This window comes from Protopterus annectens, chromosome 11.part0, assembly GCF_019279795.1.
Source record: "Protopterus annectens isolate FY-2018-M chromosome 11.part0, PAN1.0, whole genome shotgun sequence".
In the NCBI taxonomy this organism is placed as follows: domain Eukaryota; kingdom Metazoa; phylum Chordata; order Ceratodontiformes; family Protopteridae; genus Protopterus; species Protopterus annectens.
The window spans coordinates 42,203,556-42,221,718 of record NC_056745.1 but is presented as its reverse complement, the minus strand read 5'-3'; positions in this window follow the sequence as shown (position 1 = coordinate 42,221,718).

Genomic DNA, 18,163 nt, shown 5'->3' with positions numbered 1-18,163 from the left:
TGAGAAAGTCAGAAGACATGGAGAAATTAAGCCCATTGCGTAGTTCAGCAACAATAGTGAGACACAGAGAAAAAATATTCTAAGAATAAACTTTAGTGCCATACTAAAAGCTGCTGTGTAAGCATACCTGCTCCCACACGCTAACCTGCTACAGCAACCACACCTAACCAGTAACATATCAGGGCTCCTACTAATCGCTGTTTGATTCCTATATGCTAAGAAGTTATGGTGCACACAAATGGATAGAGTCTGAAAGTTTTCTGAGTAGTTCTTTCTCAGACATGCATACCATTCTCAACATTTCCATGCCAGCCTTATCTCTGGGGATGTATTTCTTGTATTGTGTAGTGGACACAGAACAGTAGTCCACATAGTACTACTGTAAAATATTCGAGCATAAATTTATCCCAGCTGCCAGCAGCTAGGGGCAGTTTCACCAAGGCTTGTGGCATATACAGAACAGGGGCAGGTTGGATGACAACAACCAAGTACGTTCTCCAACATGAGCCATGGCTACCTTTACCCTCTACTATACATTACACCTTAGTTCAGGATGCTACAATGCCTTTTACAACCTTGTTTGATATAGTGGTGGGGCAACATCTACAGCACTTGCAGGATCTGTCCTAAAAAAGCAGTATAAGAATGGTTATGCTATGTAGATTCCAGTGTATATGTTGAGATATATAGGCCTAGCTTATGTGCATGAACATAGGCACTATATGGCAGTACTGCTGTGAATGGTTATGCTATGTAGGTTCCAGTGTATATGCTGAGATATATAGGCCTAGCTTATGTGCATGAACATAGGCACTATATGGCAGTACTGCTGTCTACAGCCCAGTGTATATTCCTTTTCCTGCATAGTACAAAGTAAAGCACCATTTATGGACCACGAGTGATGCTCTGTCAGGTCCAGGATGGGTGCAGACTGAGAAGTTCACTAGTCTTGTATGCATTTGTACACACTGTTTATGAATATAGTATCATGACTGCAAGGCCCAACATTTATTTCGGATTCACTCCTGCTTATATATTTCTTTCCATAACTTTCATACAGTATTTTACTTTACAGTTCTAGATACTATATTTACTATATTCCATATTCAGTAGTCAACAATGAAACGGTTCTCCATGTAGACTCTTAAGAAGGCACAAGACATTTTGTGGTTTCACACAGAAAATATGACACAACTTGAAAAAATTCTGGCCACTAAAATAGGTGATAAAAGGTAGGTAAATCCAATTTACTGTTACAGTGACATCTGCTAGAAGATATGCTACCACTTTAAGTACCCTATGCAGTGGTATTGCTGGAGTTGTTTGAACTTGATTTTTAGTGACATTATAAGCTTGCAGATATCCCCTGGGTTACTGCTGAAAGGAATGCTGGGAGTACTCTTTCATTAGGAAGCACAGTGGCTGTTTGAAGTAAAAGAAATGATAAACAGGTAGACTTTTTTACAAGAGCAAGTTGCTGAAATATGTTAAAGTGATGTGTGAATTTATTACATTCGTCTTAAAAGTCATGGCAGATTACTTGAGTCATTTCATCCAATTTGAGTCTTATGAAACTTCCAGTAGGATTCTCATGTCTGTCATTTAGATAGCCCACCTTCTTCCTGATTCCCACATTGACCGTGTGAATAGCTCGCCCACTTCCTAATTCCTTATCAATCATGTTGGCAGCCCTCCCATTTCTTGATTCCCATGTCTATCATGTGGATATCTTGTCCACTTCGTGTTTGTCATCTAAGGCTGTCTTTTAGGCATGTGGTAAAATATTAGTGAACTTATCTTTCTGAATCAGTTATGTAGGCTTAGGAGATATCTTTCTGGAACAGCTATGTGACTTTAGTAGGTATAAATTTATTTTATTTATTTATTTTACATTTATCGGGTAAGTGTCCAACTGGGCTGAAAGCCCGTTTTCAGCTGAGACCCCGGGAGAAAAGCTCCATATGTATGCAATAATAAAAGTTGTACAAAGTAATGCACAAGTCAGTGCATTTCTTTGTACCGGTCCCAAGCCCGGATAAATGGGGAGGGTTGCATCAGGAAGGGCATCCTGCGTACAATTTTGCCAAATCATACATGCGGGCAACAGTACAGATATACATATCGGATCAGTCGAGGCCCAGGTTAAGAACGACTGCCACCAGTACTGTTGGCCAACAGGGTGCTGGTGGAAATTGGGCTACTGTTGGCCAAAGGAGGAGAAGAGGGGGAAGGCATGCCCAAAGGCAGATAAAGGCTTGGACTGTGGTAGTGAGGGTCGGAGCTTTGAATGTTGGCAGTATGACTGGTATAGGGAGAGAGCTAGCTGATATGATGGACAGAAGGAAGGTTGTGTGTGCAAGAGACCAGATGGAAGCGGAGCAAGGCTAGGTGTATTGGAGGTGGGTTCAAATTGTTTTATCATGGTGTGGATGGGAGGAGAAATGGAGTAGGGGTTATCCTGAAGGAACAGTATGTTAAGAATGTTTTGGAGGTGAAAAGAGTGTCACATAGAGTGATGTTTATGAAGCTGGAAATTGATGGTGTAATGATGAATGTTGTTAGTGCATATGCTCCACAAGTTGGGTGTGCGATAGATGAGAAAGAAACATTTTGGAGTGAGTTGGATGAAGTGGTGATGACTGTAACCAAGGGTGAGTGAGTGGTGATTGGAGCAGATTTCAATGGGCATGTTGGTGAAGGGAACAGAGGGGATGAGGAAGTGATTGGTAGGGATGGTGTTAAGCAAATTAATACAGAAGGTCAGATGGTAGTGGATTTTGCAAAAAGGATGGACATGGCTGTGGTGAATACGTATTTTAACAAGAGGGAGGAGCATAGGGTGACATACAAGAGTGGAGGAAGATGCACACAGGCGGATTATATCTTATGTAGAAGGGCCAGTTTGAAGGAGATTGGAGACTGTAAAGTGGTGGCAGGGGAAAGTGTAGTCAGGCAGCATAGGATGGTGGTTTGTAGGATGATATTGGTGATCAAGAAGAGGAGGAGGAGTGTGAGGGCAGCACCAAGGATCAAATGGTGGAAATTGAAAAAGGGTAATTGTGAGGTGGAGTTCAGGGAAAAGTTAAGACAGGCACTGGGTGACAGTGAAGAGGTACCGAATAGCTGGGTAACTACAGCAGCGCTAATAAGGGAGAAAGGTGCTTGGTGTGACATCTGGAAAGAGGAAGGAGGACAAGGAGACCTGGTGGTGGCATGAAGAAGTACAGGAGAGTATGCAGAGAAAGTGGTTGGCGAAAAAGAAGTGGGATTGTCAGAGAAATGAAGAAAGTAGACAGGAGTATAATGAGATGAGGTGCATGGCAAAGAGAGAGGTGGCGAAGGCTAAGGATAAGGCGTATGAAGAGTTGTATGAAAGGTTGGACACTAAGGAGGGAGAAAAGTACCTGTACCAATTGGCTAGACAGAGGGACCGAGCTAGGAAAGATGTGCAGCAGGTAAAGGTGATAAAGGATAATGAGGGAAACGTACTCACAAGCGAGGAGAGTGTGTTGAGCAGATGGAGAGAGTACTTTGAGGGTTGATGAATGAAGAGAATGAGAGGGAGAGAGGGTTGCATGATGTGGGGATAGTGAATCATGAAGTGCAGTGGATTAGCAAGGAGGGAAGTAAGGATAGCTATGAAGAGGATGAAGAATGGAAAGGCTGTTCAACCAGATGACATACCTGTGGAAGCATGGAGGTGTTTAGGTGAAATGGCAGTGGAGTTTTTAACTAGATTATTTAATGAAATCTTGAAAAGTGAGAGGATGCCTGAGGAATGGAGAAAAAGTGTTGTTAAGTTGTCAATCTCGCCTTCATTCTTGCTGGATGGGTTCAGAGCCGATCCTCGGCTCCGACTCGGCCACTTACTAAAGCTCAAGAGCTAATTTTACCTGCTCGAGGCAACCCTATATCCCATGATGCAAGGCGATGACTACCCAGATTTCGTATGCCGCTTTCGCTTGCGAGGTGCTTTTTTTACCGGCTTCTGGTAAGTTTTTCAAAATTCAGACTTTTAGTCTCACCCCTTTAGTTTTAGTCACTACTGTTATTGTGTAAACTCTTAACAATTAGTTTAACCCTATTCCCGTTAGTGTTCCCTATTTTTCTAGTTATTTATCCCTTCCCCTAAGTTAGGCCTTAAGCCTCCCCCTTTCCAAATTTTTTGTCTGGGATTCTGTGTGCTGTTTGAGTGTGTTTGTATCCCTGTTTAAATTTTTTATTATTGGATTGGGTGTTTATTGCGTGTGTGTCTGTGTTTTTTGTCAATTAGTGGTTCCTCGACACAGTTATGTCGAAGGACACAAAGGTCTCAGGCTTCAAGAAGTGTGACTCGTGCTGTCAGAAAATGTCTCTGACAGACGGTCACACTTCTTGTGTTTACTGCCTGGGACCTCTGCGTCTGCAGGACTCTTGTGCTATCTTTCATGCCTTCAGCCCAAGAGTCCTGCAGGAGCGCAGAAATAAATTAATACTGAGGGGCTTATTAAAGCCTGAGAGCTCCTCAACTAAGTCGGCTCCGGGGAAGCCCTCGAAACCAGTTAAGCCTTCGGCTCCAAGTCCTAAGCCATCGGCCACTGGTTCGCCTTCTGTGACGAGATCGGCTCCAGCTGGAGCCGATCCTTCTATGTCACAAGCTACAGTATTGGCTCCATCCGGCACCGATGCTGCTAAATCTAGGCACTCTGTGTCGGCTCCGGCTGGAGCCGACGTATCCTCGGCTCCTTCGGCTCCACCTATCTCAAAAAAGAGATCAAGATCCCCTTCGTTGGAGTCGATACATTCGGCTCCGAGATCACCCCTGCTCTCGGAGTGGAGCCATCAGAGCCAGTCTTCTCGGTCGTCCAGGCTGTCTGACCACGACCTTGAGAGAGTGGTGAGTAGACTATTAAAGTCTCAGGCATTGGCCCAAATGCTCCATAGCCCGTCTCTCAACAGACGGTAGCTATCACACATCCACCTAACATTCCTCCTTCGACTCTCTTACAGAGCTCGGAGCCGGAGTTTCTCGGAGCCGTGACTGTTGTGACTTTGGAGCCGATACCACCCCCCCCTTCGGCTCCATCGTCCTCTGCTCCGATTTCCTTCTTGAGGCCTTCATTGGAGGGATCCGGGCGTCTGGTCTCTCTTGTCGGCTCTGAGAGGGTGAGTGGCATCGGACCCTTGTCCGACCCCGTTCTCCCTCTCGGAGCTTCGGCGCTGGTGAGCTCAGCCCCGACATCGGCCTCAGAGCCGTCCCTGTCGGTGCAGCCTGGGGTTCCTATCTCTTTGGAGCGGGAGCCTTCTGGCCTCTCTGACAGGGGAGCCTTCGAGGTGATGAGGAGTGTACTAGCCCCAGGGCGTAGTCAACGGTCAGTTCCATCAGCTCCTCCCACTACAGTGCCTGCTGACATCTCTTCCCACTCTCTTGCTCCCGGACCCAGAGATCCAACGCCTCAGGTTTCCCCACTGGGAATATCTTCCTCTTCTGAAGCTTCTCCTGACCTGTCAGGTGAACCTCCGCATAAGAGGACATGTAAGAGGAAACATCTAGACTCCCCCAAGTCTATTACATCCGATACTGACTTGGATGAGTCGGAGGGATCCCCAAGGTCCCCCTCTGAGGATGTCTCTTTCTCAGACATCCTTGAACTCCTTAAGCAGAGGGGGAACTGGCCTTCCCTTAATCCTTCCGAGGATGAGTCGGTATACCTGGAGGTGTTCGGGTCTCGACCCTCCACCTCCTGGGTGTCTCCGCCTTTTGACCCTCTTATGGACGTGGTGGCTCGGAAGGCGTGGATGGCCCCAGATTCGGTGGAACCCATTCCTCGGAGGCCTTCTAAATTCATCACGGCCCCACCTGATAGGCAATATTTGACAAAAGGTGTCCCGGTTGATGCCATGGTGGTGGCTGCAGCCACCAAGAAGGAACTAGCTGATCCTTCAGTACCTGTCCATCCTCCTAACAAGGATTCCAGGACTATGGATAGGTACGGCAAGCGGATTTTTTTCTTCAGCGACCTTTGCCATGCGGTAGCTGAACTACTTGTGTCACTTCACCCGCCTTCAAAGAGATGTTCTTAAAGAGTTGGGAGAAGTTTTACAGGATCTGTTAGCTGCTGGGTTCCAGGATAAAATTAACTCACAGCTAGAAATCCTAAACTCTATTGTTAACTCCTCCATGTGGCTCATTTCATATGCAGCCGATGGCGCAAGTAGGGCCGCAGGCACAGGAGTGGCTTTAAGGCGTCAATCCTGGATGCGGCTTTGTAATTTTGCAGACCCCTTCAAGGAATCCTTCACAAACTCTCCTTTTGATGGTTCGACCTTGTTCGGACCTCAAGTGAAAGATACCTTGACTAGATGCGAACAAGATGGCAAGACTCTTTCTGCCATAGGAGTCCGTTTCTCCACCCCTTCAAGACCTTACCCAAAAGGTCAGAAGGGAGGGAAAATGTGGTTCCGCAAATCTCAAGGAGTCACGCCTGATGCACGAGGTCAGTTTACCCCCAGAGGCAGAGGGGGTAACAACAACAGACGCCGCCCTAGAGGCAGAGGGGGTCCGCAGAATCAGGGTAGCAGGGAGCCTCTCTCTGACAAACCCTTCCAGCATCCCTGAGATGTTGCCCGATTGTCCACCTTCGGAGGCAGTCGGGGGAAGATTATCGCTGTACCCAAAAGCCTGGCTTTCCCTTTCTCATGACAAATGGGTACAGTCGATTATATCTGAGGGTTACAAAATTCCCTTTATTCAAACCCCAGTTCAGTAAAAGGGAACCCTTCCAGATGTTCCACCCGGGCTAAGGGAACTAGCAGTACCAGAGATATCAAAACTGCTGGCAAAAAGAGCCATCCAGCCAGTCCCAGCAGACCAAATAGGATCTGGAATCTACTCAAGGTTCTTTTTAGTACCAAAAAAGACAGGGGACTGGAGACCAATTTTAGATCTCAGCAAACTAAACAAGTTTATAAAGAAAACAAGATTCCGGATGGTCACGCTTCAGTCCATTCTACCCTTTTTGGGCAAGGACAATTGGATGTGCTTGGTGGACCTTCAGGATGCGTACTATCACATAAAAATTCACAGGCACTCCAGAAGGTTTCTCCGCTTTTGGCTGGGGACCAGTCACTTCCAATTCAGAGCCCTGCCATTTGGACTCACTACAGCCCCCAGAGTGTTCACCAAATGTATGGTAGTGGCTACGGCTCACCTGAGACGTCAAGGATTCCAGGTGTTTCCATATCTAGACGACTGGCTCCTCACTGCCACCAACAGGCATCAACTTCTCCAAGCCAGAGATTACACCACTCACATTTGCAGAGGGCTAGGGATTTCTATAAATTTCGAAAAATCTGCCTTGTCGCCTTGTCAATCTATTACCTTTATATGCGCCAAATTGGACACCGTACAACTTTCAGCAAAGTTAACAGATCAAAGGATCTTGGATATTCAAAACCACATCCATGTGATTCTTCTCAGCAACAAAATTCAGGCCAGATTTGCTCTGAAAGTATTGGGTCTTATGGCGGCCGACATAACACTTCTTCCCCTTGCCCGCTTTTACATGCGTCTCCTACAATGGATGCTGTTCGCCCAATGGTCCTTTCAACAACTTCCCATGCGTCACAGGATCATAATAACTCCAATTTGCAAAAGGCATCTGACCTTATGGATATTGTCCCCTCAAGTCCATCAGGGCAGACTCTTTGTTCCTCCCGCCCCGGTCGCCACGGTTACATCGGACACCTCCCTGATCGGGTGGGGGGGGGGGGCATTATCAGAGCAGGATGGTCCATGGCACTTGGCAACCTTTCGAATGCCACCTGCACATAAATGTCCTGGAGATGAGAGCAGTGCTTTTAACGTTGCAAGCCCTCCACGACTCTCTTCACCTGGGAACTATTGCAGTCCAAATGGACAATATGTCCGTAGTGTGGTATATCAACAAGCAGGGCGGAACCAAGTCCTATCCACTGTGTCGAGAGGCACTCAGACTTTGGCAGTGGGCAATCTCTTCTCAGCGGTTTCTGATAGCAATGCATATCCCCGGGAAATCCAACATCATAGCGGACAGGTTGAGCAGAGCTATTCTCATGCCTCACGAGTGGTCTCTCAAACAATCTGTGACGGAAGAGATTTTTCAGAAGTGGGGCCTTCCTTACTGTGATGTTTTTGCTACCCCACAAAACAGCAAATGCCCCAACTTCTTCTCTCTCTTCCCCCTTCCAGGCCATTCCCCCAGAGACGCTCTAACCCAAGATTGGCCCCGGGGACTTCTTTATGCCTTTCCCCCCTTTCCTCTGATACCTCAAGTAATTCAGAAAGCAACCGCTTTGAGAGCCAAGTTGATTCTCATTGCCCCTTATTGGCCTCGACAGATATGGTTTCCGTTCCTACATCGTTATCTCTTGGTACAGCCATGGCATCTGGACCCGGTTCCAGATCTTCTGACCCACCAGTCGGGTCAACTGCACCAATCCATACCTTCTCTCAACCTCACTGCTTGGTTGCTCCACTTCCATCCCTAGCCAGGCTTCCTATGATTTCTAATCCTGTACGGGATATCATAGTAGCTTCCCTTAAATCTTCCACCAGAAGGATTTACACTAGTAAATGGCAACGTTTCTTCTTCTGGGCAAAAGCTAGGAATATAGATCCCTTTACTGCTTCGATTCATTCAGTCTTGGACTTCCTAGCCGAGATTTTTCATTCAGGATCTTCTTCCTCCACAGTAAAAGTTCAGCTGGCAGCCATTTCAAATTTTCATATAGGCTTGTTGGACCACAACATCATGTCACATAAACTTTGCAAGGCATTTCTTAGAGGTATATTTTTACTTAAACCTCCAATTAGAGACCCCCCACCACAGTGGGATCTAAATTTAATTTTAACATCCTTGATTCTTCCCCCTTTCGAACCTGCGGCTACCTGTTCATTGAAATTTCTTTCTTGGAAGACACTCTTTCTAGTCACCATTACTTCTGCCAGGAGAGTATCTGAGCTTCATGCCCTCTGCATTCATCCTCCCTACTTAATCTTCCACAAAGACAGAGTTTCTCTAAGGACTAATCCATCTTTCTTACCCAAAGTGGCATCGCAGACGAACTTAAATCAATCTATTAATCTTCCAGTTTTTTTCCCAAATTATTCTAATAGACAGAACAAAAACTACATTATCTCGATGTTCACCGCCAACTCAGATATTATCTGGACAGAACCAAACATTTTAGGAAATCTGATCAACTGTTTTTATCCTATGCAGAGAACAGGAAAGGTCTTCCAGTATCCAAGGTAACTCTATCTAGATGGCTGTCTTCTGTGATTACTTGCATTTATCAGATAAGAGGTAAAGAGTTGATTTCTAGGCCAAAAGCCCTTTCTACCAGAGCTCTAGCTACATCTACAGCTTTTCAGGCTAGACTTCCAATAGACACTATTTGTGCAGCAGCCACATGGGCCTCTCCTCATACCTTTGTTTCACATTACAAATTAGACTTGGCCTCCAGAGACAGAGCGAATTTTGGTTCCACCATTCTCAAGAGTCTGTTCCATTGAGCCACCCAGGATAGAGGTGCTAGGGACATGGTCCCATCCAGCAAGAATGAAGGCGAGATTGACAACTTAACATTGAGAAGTTATGTACCTACCATAACGTTCCATGTTAGTTGTCTTCTCTCGCCTTCTTTCTTGCGTCCCGCCCACCATCCCCCTAGCCTGGTCAGACCGAGAAGATTGTGCCTCTTCCCTTAAGAGTCTTGATCCAATTTTTCCAACTAATCAGCTTTCTAGTGTCACTAGATCAGGTTGATCTTTTTCGAGGGATTATTATTATTATTATTATTATTATTATTATTATTATTACTTCTTCCTCCTCCTCTCCAGTTGGAGGAATATATTGCATAATTTCCTTAGCTACCAAACGAGATCTGGGTAGTCATTGCCTTGCATCATGGGATACAGGGTTGCCTCGAGCCGGTAAAATTAGCTCTCGAGCTTTAGTAAGTGGCAGAGTCGGAGCCGAGGATCGGCTCCGAAGCCATTCAGCAAGAAAGAAGGCGAGAGAAGACAACTAACATGGAACGTTATGGTAGGTACATAACTTCTCATTTTGGTACCAATTTTTAAGAATAAGGGTGATGTGCAGAGCTGTAGTAACTACAGAGGGATTAAATTGATCAGTCACAGCATGAAGTTATGGGAAAGAGTAGTGGAAGCTAGGTTAAGAAGGGAGGTGATGATTAGTAATCAGCAGTATGGTTTCATGCCAGGAAAGTGCACTACAGATGCGATGTTTGTTCTGAGAGTGTTGATGGAGAAGTACAGAGAAGGTCAGAAGGCGATGCATTGTGTCTTTGTGGATGTAGAGAAAGCATATGACAGGATGCCTAGAGAGGAGTTGTGGTATTGTATGAGGAAGTTGGGAGTGTCAGAGAAGTATGTAAGAGTGGTACAGGATATGTATGAGGGTAGTGTGACAGTGGTGAGGTCTGCAGTGGGTGGGATGGATGCATTTAAGGTGGAGGTGGGTTACATCAAGGATCAGCTCTGAGCCCTTTCTTATTTGCAATGGTGATGGACAGGTTGACAGACAAGATCAGACAGGAGTCCCCATGGACTATGATGTTTGCAAATTACATTGTGATCTGTAGTGAGAGTAGGGAACAGGTGGAGGAGACCCTGGAGAGGAGAATATATGCTCTATAGCATATATTTTCTCTATATATCTCTATATAGAGAAAAGAGGAATGAAGGTCAGCAGGACTAAGACAGAATGTATGTGTGTGAATGAGAGATAGGATAGAGGAATTGTGAGGATGCAGGGAGTAGAGGTGTCAAAGGTGGATGAGTTTAAATACTTGGGATCAATAGTTCAGAGTAATGGTGAGTGTGGAAGAGAGTTGAAGAAGAGAGTACAGGCAGGATGGAGTGGGTGGAGAAGAATGTCAGGAGTGATTTGTGACAGATGAGTACCAGTAAGATTGAAAGTGAAGTTCTTCAAGAGGGTAGTGAGACCAGCTATGTTATATGGGGTGGAGACAGTGGCATTGACAAAAAGGCAGGAGTCAGATCTGGATATGGCAGAATTAAAGATGTTAAGATTTGCACTGGGTGTCATGAGGGTGGACAGGATTAGGAATAAGTATATTAGAGGGTCAGCCTGGGTTGGAAGGATTGGAGACAAAGCCAGAGAGGCAAGATTGCATTGGTATGGACATGTGCTGAGGAGGGATGCAGAGTATATTGGGAAAAAGATGCTAAGGATGAATCTGCCAGGTAACAGGAAAAGAGGAAGGCCTAAGATAAGGTTTATGGATGTGGTGAGAGAGGACATGCCGGTGGTTGGTGTGACAGAGCAAGATGCAGAGGACAGGAAGAAATGGAAACAGATGATCCGCTGTGACGACCCCTAGTGGGAGCAGTTGAAAGAAGAACTTTTACAAAGTAATAAAAGAAGCAAATAAAAGTTTTGCAAAGTAATAAAAGTCACAGATAGTTTTACAAAGTAATTTAAGAAGAAAAATACAAAAAGTAAGAGAGAAAACAAACTGGCAGGTTATAACAGTACAACAAAATGCATCCTCAAAACAATGGATATAGAATCAATACAGACAGCTATGAGCAAGATTGGGGCATGAAACACTATAAAAACAAAAAAGCAAAACAAGCTGGAGCAGCGTGAAAGAATTCAATTTAATTAGCGCTTTCGGAAACAGACAATGCTTTTCCTTCTTCAGACAAACCAGAAACAGTTCGAGATGCTTATAAACTTAATAATCTACGTAACAATTAATCAATTAAACTACAGGATACTCCATTTAAAGTAAAAACATAAATAAAAGGTGAATGTTGTAAGCTTAGCAAAAAGTTAAACACCAAGTAGGGCTTAAAAATGACACAACAAAACAACCCCAAATTTAAATACATTATAAATTTCACGTAATTTATCACAACAGACCTAACAACTTACTATAAAAAATAAATAAATACGGTGACAAACTACTGCATCATTATTGTTAAATAACCTAAGAGGAAAATGCTGATAAACATGTGACCAATAAATAATCTCTAAAAGATTACAAAATAAGTAAAAAATTAATAAAACTGACCATACATAATTCCATCTTTTTTTTAAATTCATCTATTTAAAGCCAAGAGCTTAAGGAAACATTTAATTGAAACTGTTTCATTAAGCCCTGGAGGCAAGTAGGCTGCAGTATTGATTTGCCACCTCAATTCCTCAATTTTGAGTTTAATTTGCCAAGGGCCACCTCTCTCGTCAACCTCTATCTCCTTTAATACAGTAAACTTAAAACTGTGGTTTGAAAACTCAATAGTGTGCCTAGCTAAAGCATTGGTCTTGTCACCCCTACTTATGGCATACTGATGCTCATATATACGTTGCTTCAGCTTTCTTTCGGTCTTTCCAATGTAGAAAGCTTTGCAATCTTGGCAGCAAGCACAGTAGACAACTCCTTTTGTGTCACATGAAAATTTCCCTTGAACTTTATAAAGGGTATCCCTAATCTTAAATTGGTAGGCAGAACTTAAATGCTTACATTGGTGGCACGCTCCACATTTGAACATACCTTTGTTTTTAACAACAGATGGTTTAAAAGAGTGTTGTAATAAGGTTTTAAGATTACACCCCCATCTAAAAGTAACTTTTGGTTTGTTACCAAGAAGTTTATGCAACGTGCTATCCTCAGTAACAAAAGTCCAATTCTTATTAAGGGTCTCCCTAATAAAAGAATGATCTAGGTTGTAAGTACATAAAAAAACTAGTGGTGTAACAGTGAATTTTGTTGGTTAAAGAATCATGAACCTCATTTAGAGGGATTTCATGTTCCGCCAGAATAACCAAAGGTAATAAAGGCCTAAAATGTCCACAATTTCTTTTAGTAATGACTTCAGTGGAAATCACAGAATCTAAACTTGACGGATAACCTCTCCTAAGAAACATTTTCTCAAGCAAACGACATTCCTCCATAAAATCAGAGTCGTCTGAAATCATTCTAGCTGCCCTCACCATCTGACCCTTAACCACTGCTCTCTTTTGGTGGTAGGGTTGGCAGCTAGAAAAGTGGAGGAATGAGTTGGAGTAGGTGGGCTTCCTATAAATAGTGCTTTTAAATCTGCCTCTAGCAAGATCTTTGTAAATAAGAATGTCAAGGAAATTGATAGTCTCACTTTGCAAGTTAAAAGTAAACTCCAGAAAGTTGGTTGAGGCAGTTATAAAATTAATAAAGTCCTGTACTGCTTCAATGGAGCCTTTCCATAGTATGAAAACATTATTCTTGAAAATAGGGTTATCAAAAAGCAGGGTAGTCTCCCAATGTGCCATTATACAGTTGAATTCTTTCACGCTGCTCCGGCTTGTTTTGCTTTTTTGTTTTTACTAGTTTGTTAAGCCTGTAATTTGTCCGGTCGTTTTGTTATTATGGCTAACCAAGGTGGAGCGGGATCGCAAGGCTCTCTGTTCATGCAAGATGAGCCTGTTTCCAATGGTTTGAGCAATGTAAACTCTGGAACCGAAGAGGCGAACGCCGTCGGGAATCTTACAGTCCTTCTCCAAGTCTTAATGGGGTGAGTGGAGAACTTATCACAGCAAGTAGAGAGTTTGGCAAACACTGCTAAGCTAGGAAACGGCACAACGCAGCAACCCCTTGTGCAACATGTACCTACAGGCTCTGTTACTTCATCGGGTACTACTATTGGTGGTTCATCCCCTCCTAGTCATCTAAGGAATCGTGCATCGCATGAGGGGAACAGGGCTGAAACAGTCAGAAATGAGCAGATACCGATTTTAATGAGTGACTCTAACCAGTCGGTTGCCGGCAACCCTAATAGGATTATCAATGAACTAACTCCCTCACTCGGCAACTTTTTAGGTAATGATTTTTTAATGACAATTTTGTTACCAATCCAAGTTCTACACAATTGACTATATCAAACAACCTTTCACTGAATATTAACTTGTTTGACCAGAAATTGTTTCGTTGTAGGAAACTACAACTAGAAATTTCGTACCTAGAGGAGTGTCTGAAAAAAGAGATTCCTCTGGCAGTGGAGGTACCCTGTTGGTTTAGTTAATCAGTCTGAGTTTCACTTTGAACTTTTAGATCTATTTAACAGGCAGGGGTACGAGTGTATTAAAGCGTTAATTAATTATTATAAATCACAAGTTGTCACACTTAAAAGTGAACTGGAAATCTTGGAACATGACATCAAGTCCAATTCTGACTTTCCTCGTTATAAATATGAATACACAAGGATTTTTAACAGCATTGAGGCTACCATGATTAAATTAGCTAACACTAAGAAAAGAAAAATATTGAGGGATGTTCAGCAGTATGCTACTAGATCTGCCTATCCCCCGCCCCCACCTGTCTCTCTTAATAGGTCTCAAGTTTTGTCTAATGAACATGGTAATATTGGGGAAGAAAGTGAGACCAACGACCCAGGTATGGAGACAAATCCTCTTCCTAGCCAGAATGACATGTTATGAAGGAGTGAAAGAATAAGAAATAATGGCAATAACCACACTGCTCCTAACAATCAGATTGTTGGTAACAACAACAACAATAATTTCAGCAGTAACCAATCTACATCAAACCGTCATCAGGTTTTTCCAGTGCACCAGTCCAACTCAACGCCAAATATTAAAATCAAAGGAATCAGCGCAGGAGATAGTAACACCTGATGTACTTAACCCACAAATTCTTTCTAACTCCAGTGGTGACTTTCACATATATAATTACTCTGATTTAATTTTTCCTCAGGAAATCATTGACTTTTTTGCATTGGAGTTATCTTTTGTCCCAGATTCAGGAATGAACTTAGCATGATTGTTGATCTAAAATTATTTGTTTGCAAGATTAACCTTAGTGCTACTATGGGTTCCAACTCTGCTTTTACCAACTCACTCCAAATCTCTAGTTTATTTAATCCCCCCCTTCTCCCTAATATTCTTGCTTTCGAAAAAATGTGTGAAATAGACTTCAGGTCTTTTGCTCTCACGGGCTTTAGAACTAGGAGAGAACGCTTTAACATTAGCGAAAAGGAATGTGACTTCATCAAACTTTTAAAGGATTGCAAGATTAGGGTGATGAACCCAGATAAGGGGGGTGGTTTGGTCTGTATGGACCACATTACATATGTTTCCAGTATGATGAAGCATCCAGATAATTCAACCTATCAACTAGTTAGTTTAAATGAAGTCAACATGGCTTATAGTAAAATTAGGTCTACACTTGACGAACCTTTTATTGAAAAAGCTATTGATTTAGATTTGTTTAACTTTTTAACAATGCCAGCTCCTAAGATGGCATCATTGTTTGGCATACCGAAGATCCACAAGCAAGTTGTTAATCCACCTTTTAGACCCATTGTTGATGGGCGTGGATCTATCACATATGGTTGTGCCAAATATGTTGATAAGATTTTGAGACCCTTAGTTGAGCAGGAGCAACAAATTTGTAGAGACTCGTGGAGTTTTTTAACAGAACTTAGTAACATTCCCTTCCATCAGGACTACCAACTATTGACGGTTGATGTTAGGGATTTGTACACTGTGATCCCTCAAATGTTGGATCTTGAGTGGATCAGGGACTTTTTGCAACTAAGGAAAATCAACAACAACACTATTTACGTTGTAGAAACCCTCTTAGAGTTAGTTCTTGTTAACAACTTTATGTGGTTTGAAGGAAAAATGTTCCTTCAAAAATCTGGGGTTGCCATGGGTTCCCCCTGTGGTGGCAGTTTTGCCAACTGTATAATGGCACATTGGGAGACTACCCTGCTTTTTGATAACCCTATTTTCAAGAACAATGTCGCTTGGTACACTCGTTACCAAGACACCATGTTCATACTATGGAAAGGCTCCACTGAAGCAGTACAGGACTTTATTAATTTTATAACTGCCTCAACCAACTTTTTGGAGTTTACTTTTAACTTGCAAAGTGAGACTATCAATTTTCTTGACATTCTTATTTACAAAGATCTTGCTAGAGGCAGATTTAAAAGCACTATTTATAGGAAGCCCACCTACTCCAACTTATTCCTCCACTTTTCTAGCTGCCATCCCTACCACCAAAAGAGAGCAGTGGTTAAGGGTCAGATGGTGAGGGCAGCTAGAATGATTTCAGAAGACTCTGATTTTATGGAGGAATGTCGTTTGATTGAGAAAATGTTTCTTAGGAGAGGTTATCCGTCAAGTTTAGTTTCTGTGATTTCCACTGAAGTCATTACTAAAAGAAATTGTGGACATTTTAGGCCTTTATTACCTTTGGTTATTCTGGCGGAACATGAAATCCCTCTAAATGAGGTTCATGATTCTTTAACCGACAAAATTCACTGTTACACCACTAGTTTTTTATGTACTTACAACCTAGATCATTCTTTTATTAGGGAGACCCTTAATAAGAATTGGACTCTTGTTACTGGGGATAGCAAGTTGCATAAACTTCTTGGTAACAAATCAAAAGTTACTTTTAGATGGGGGTGTGATCTTAAAACCTTATTACAACACTCTCTTAAACCATCTGTTGTTAAAAACAAAGGTATGTTCAAATGTGGAGCGTGCCACCAATGTAAGCATTTAAGTTCTGCCTACCAATTTAAGATTAGGGATACCCTTTATAAAGTTCAAGGGAAATTTTCATGTGACACAAAAGGAGTTGTCTACTGTGCTTGCTGCCAAGATTGCAAAGCTTTCTACATTGGAAAGACCGAAAGAAAGCTGAAGCAACGTATATACGAGCATCAGTATGCCATAAGTAGGGGTGACAAGACTAATGCTTTAGCTAGGCACACTATTGAGTTTTCAAACCACAGTTTTAAGTTTACTGTATTAAAGCTGATAGAGGTTACGAGAGAGGCGGCCCTTGGCAAATTAAACTCGAAATTGAGGAATTGAGGTGGCAAATCAATACTGCAGCCTACTTGCCTCCAGGGCTTAATGAAACAGTTTCAATTAAATGTTTCCTTAAGCTCTTGGCTTTAAATAGATGAATTTTAAAAAAAAGATGGAATTATGTATGGTCAGTTTTATTAATTTTTTACTTATTTTGTAATCTTTTAGAGATTATTTATTGGTCACATGTTTATCAGCATTTTCCTCTTAGGTTATTTAACAATAATGATGCAGTAGTTTGCCACTGTATTTATTTATTTTTTATAGTAAGTTGTTAGGTCTGTTGTGATAAATTACGTGAAATTTATAATGTATTTAAATTTGGGGTTGTTGTGTCATTTTTAAGCCCTACTTGGTGTTTAACTTTTTGCTAAGCTTATAACATTCACCTTTTATTTATGTTTTTACTTTAAATGGAGTATCCTGTAGTTTAATTGATTAATTGTTACATAGATTATTAAGTTTATAAGCATCTCAAACTGTTTCTGGTTTGTCTGAAGAAGGAAAAGCATTGTCTGTTTCCGAAAGCGCTAATTAAATTGAATTCTTTCACGCTGCTCCAGCTTGTTTTGCTTTTTTGTTTTTACTAGTTTGTTAAGCCTGTAATTTGTCTGGCATGAAACACTATACTTGGAGTGTGTTATGGTAATGTTTGTTTTTTGCAAGTCTGCAGATGTATTTTACAATCCATGCTCTGTCAAACTTGGTCTAAAGATTAAGGAGCTAATATCTTGTATTACTAGATTTTAGGTGCATGCTTTTACATGATGATGTAATAAAGTTATGTGGGATGATCTGTAAAATGAGGAATATACCAGCACACAGATTCCATATTCTAATTACTCAAACAAATCCACTTAAGACAAGCACACCAAAGATCAGCACTAACTGAGACACGAGTTGTACCAAATAACTGGTGAAATACAGTTCAAACCATCAGAAAGACACCAAGCAAACATAGACAGAAAAGATGAACCACAAACTGGCTGTACTAGCCAGCAGCACCTTCTTCAGTATGTGTAAAATATTTCCAGTGGTTAATTGGCTTAAAATTCACAATGGAACCTCATCATCACTATATAAAAATCACTTCCAAAGATATATATAATTTTTCTATGAAATGTATCATAAACAGTGTTATGATGATAAATAGTAAAGCTATTGTGATGAACATACATTAAATTAAAAGAACTCTTGGAATATCAAAAAACTCCATTGTCACAATGATACTTAATAACAGCAAGCAATAGCAGGATCTGGGTTTATATTAT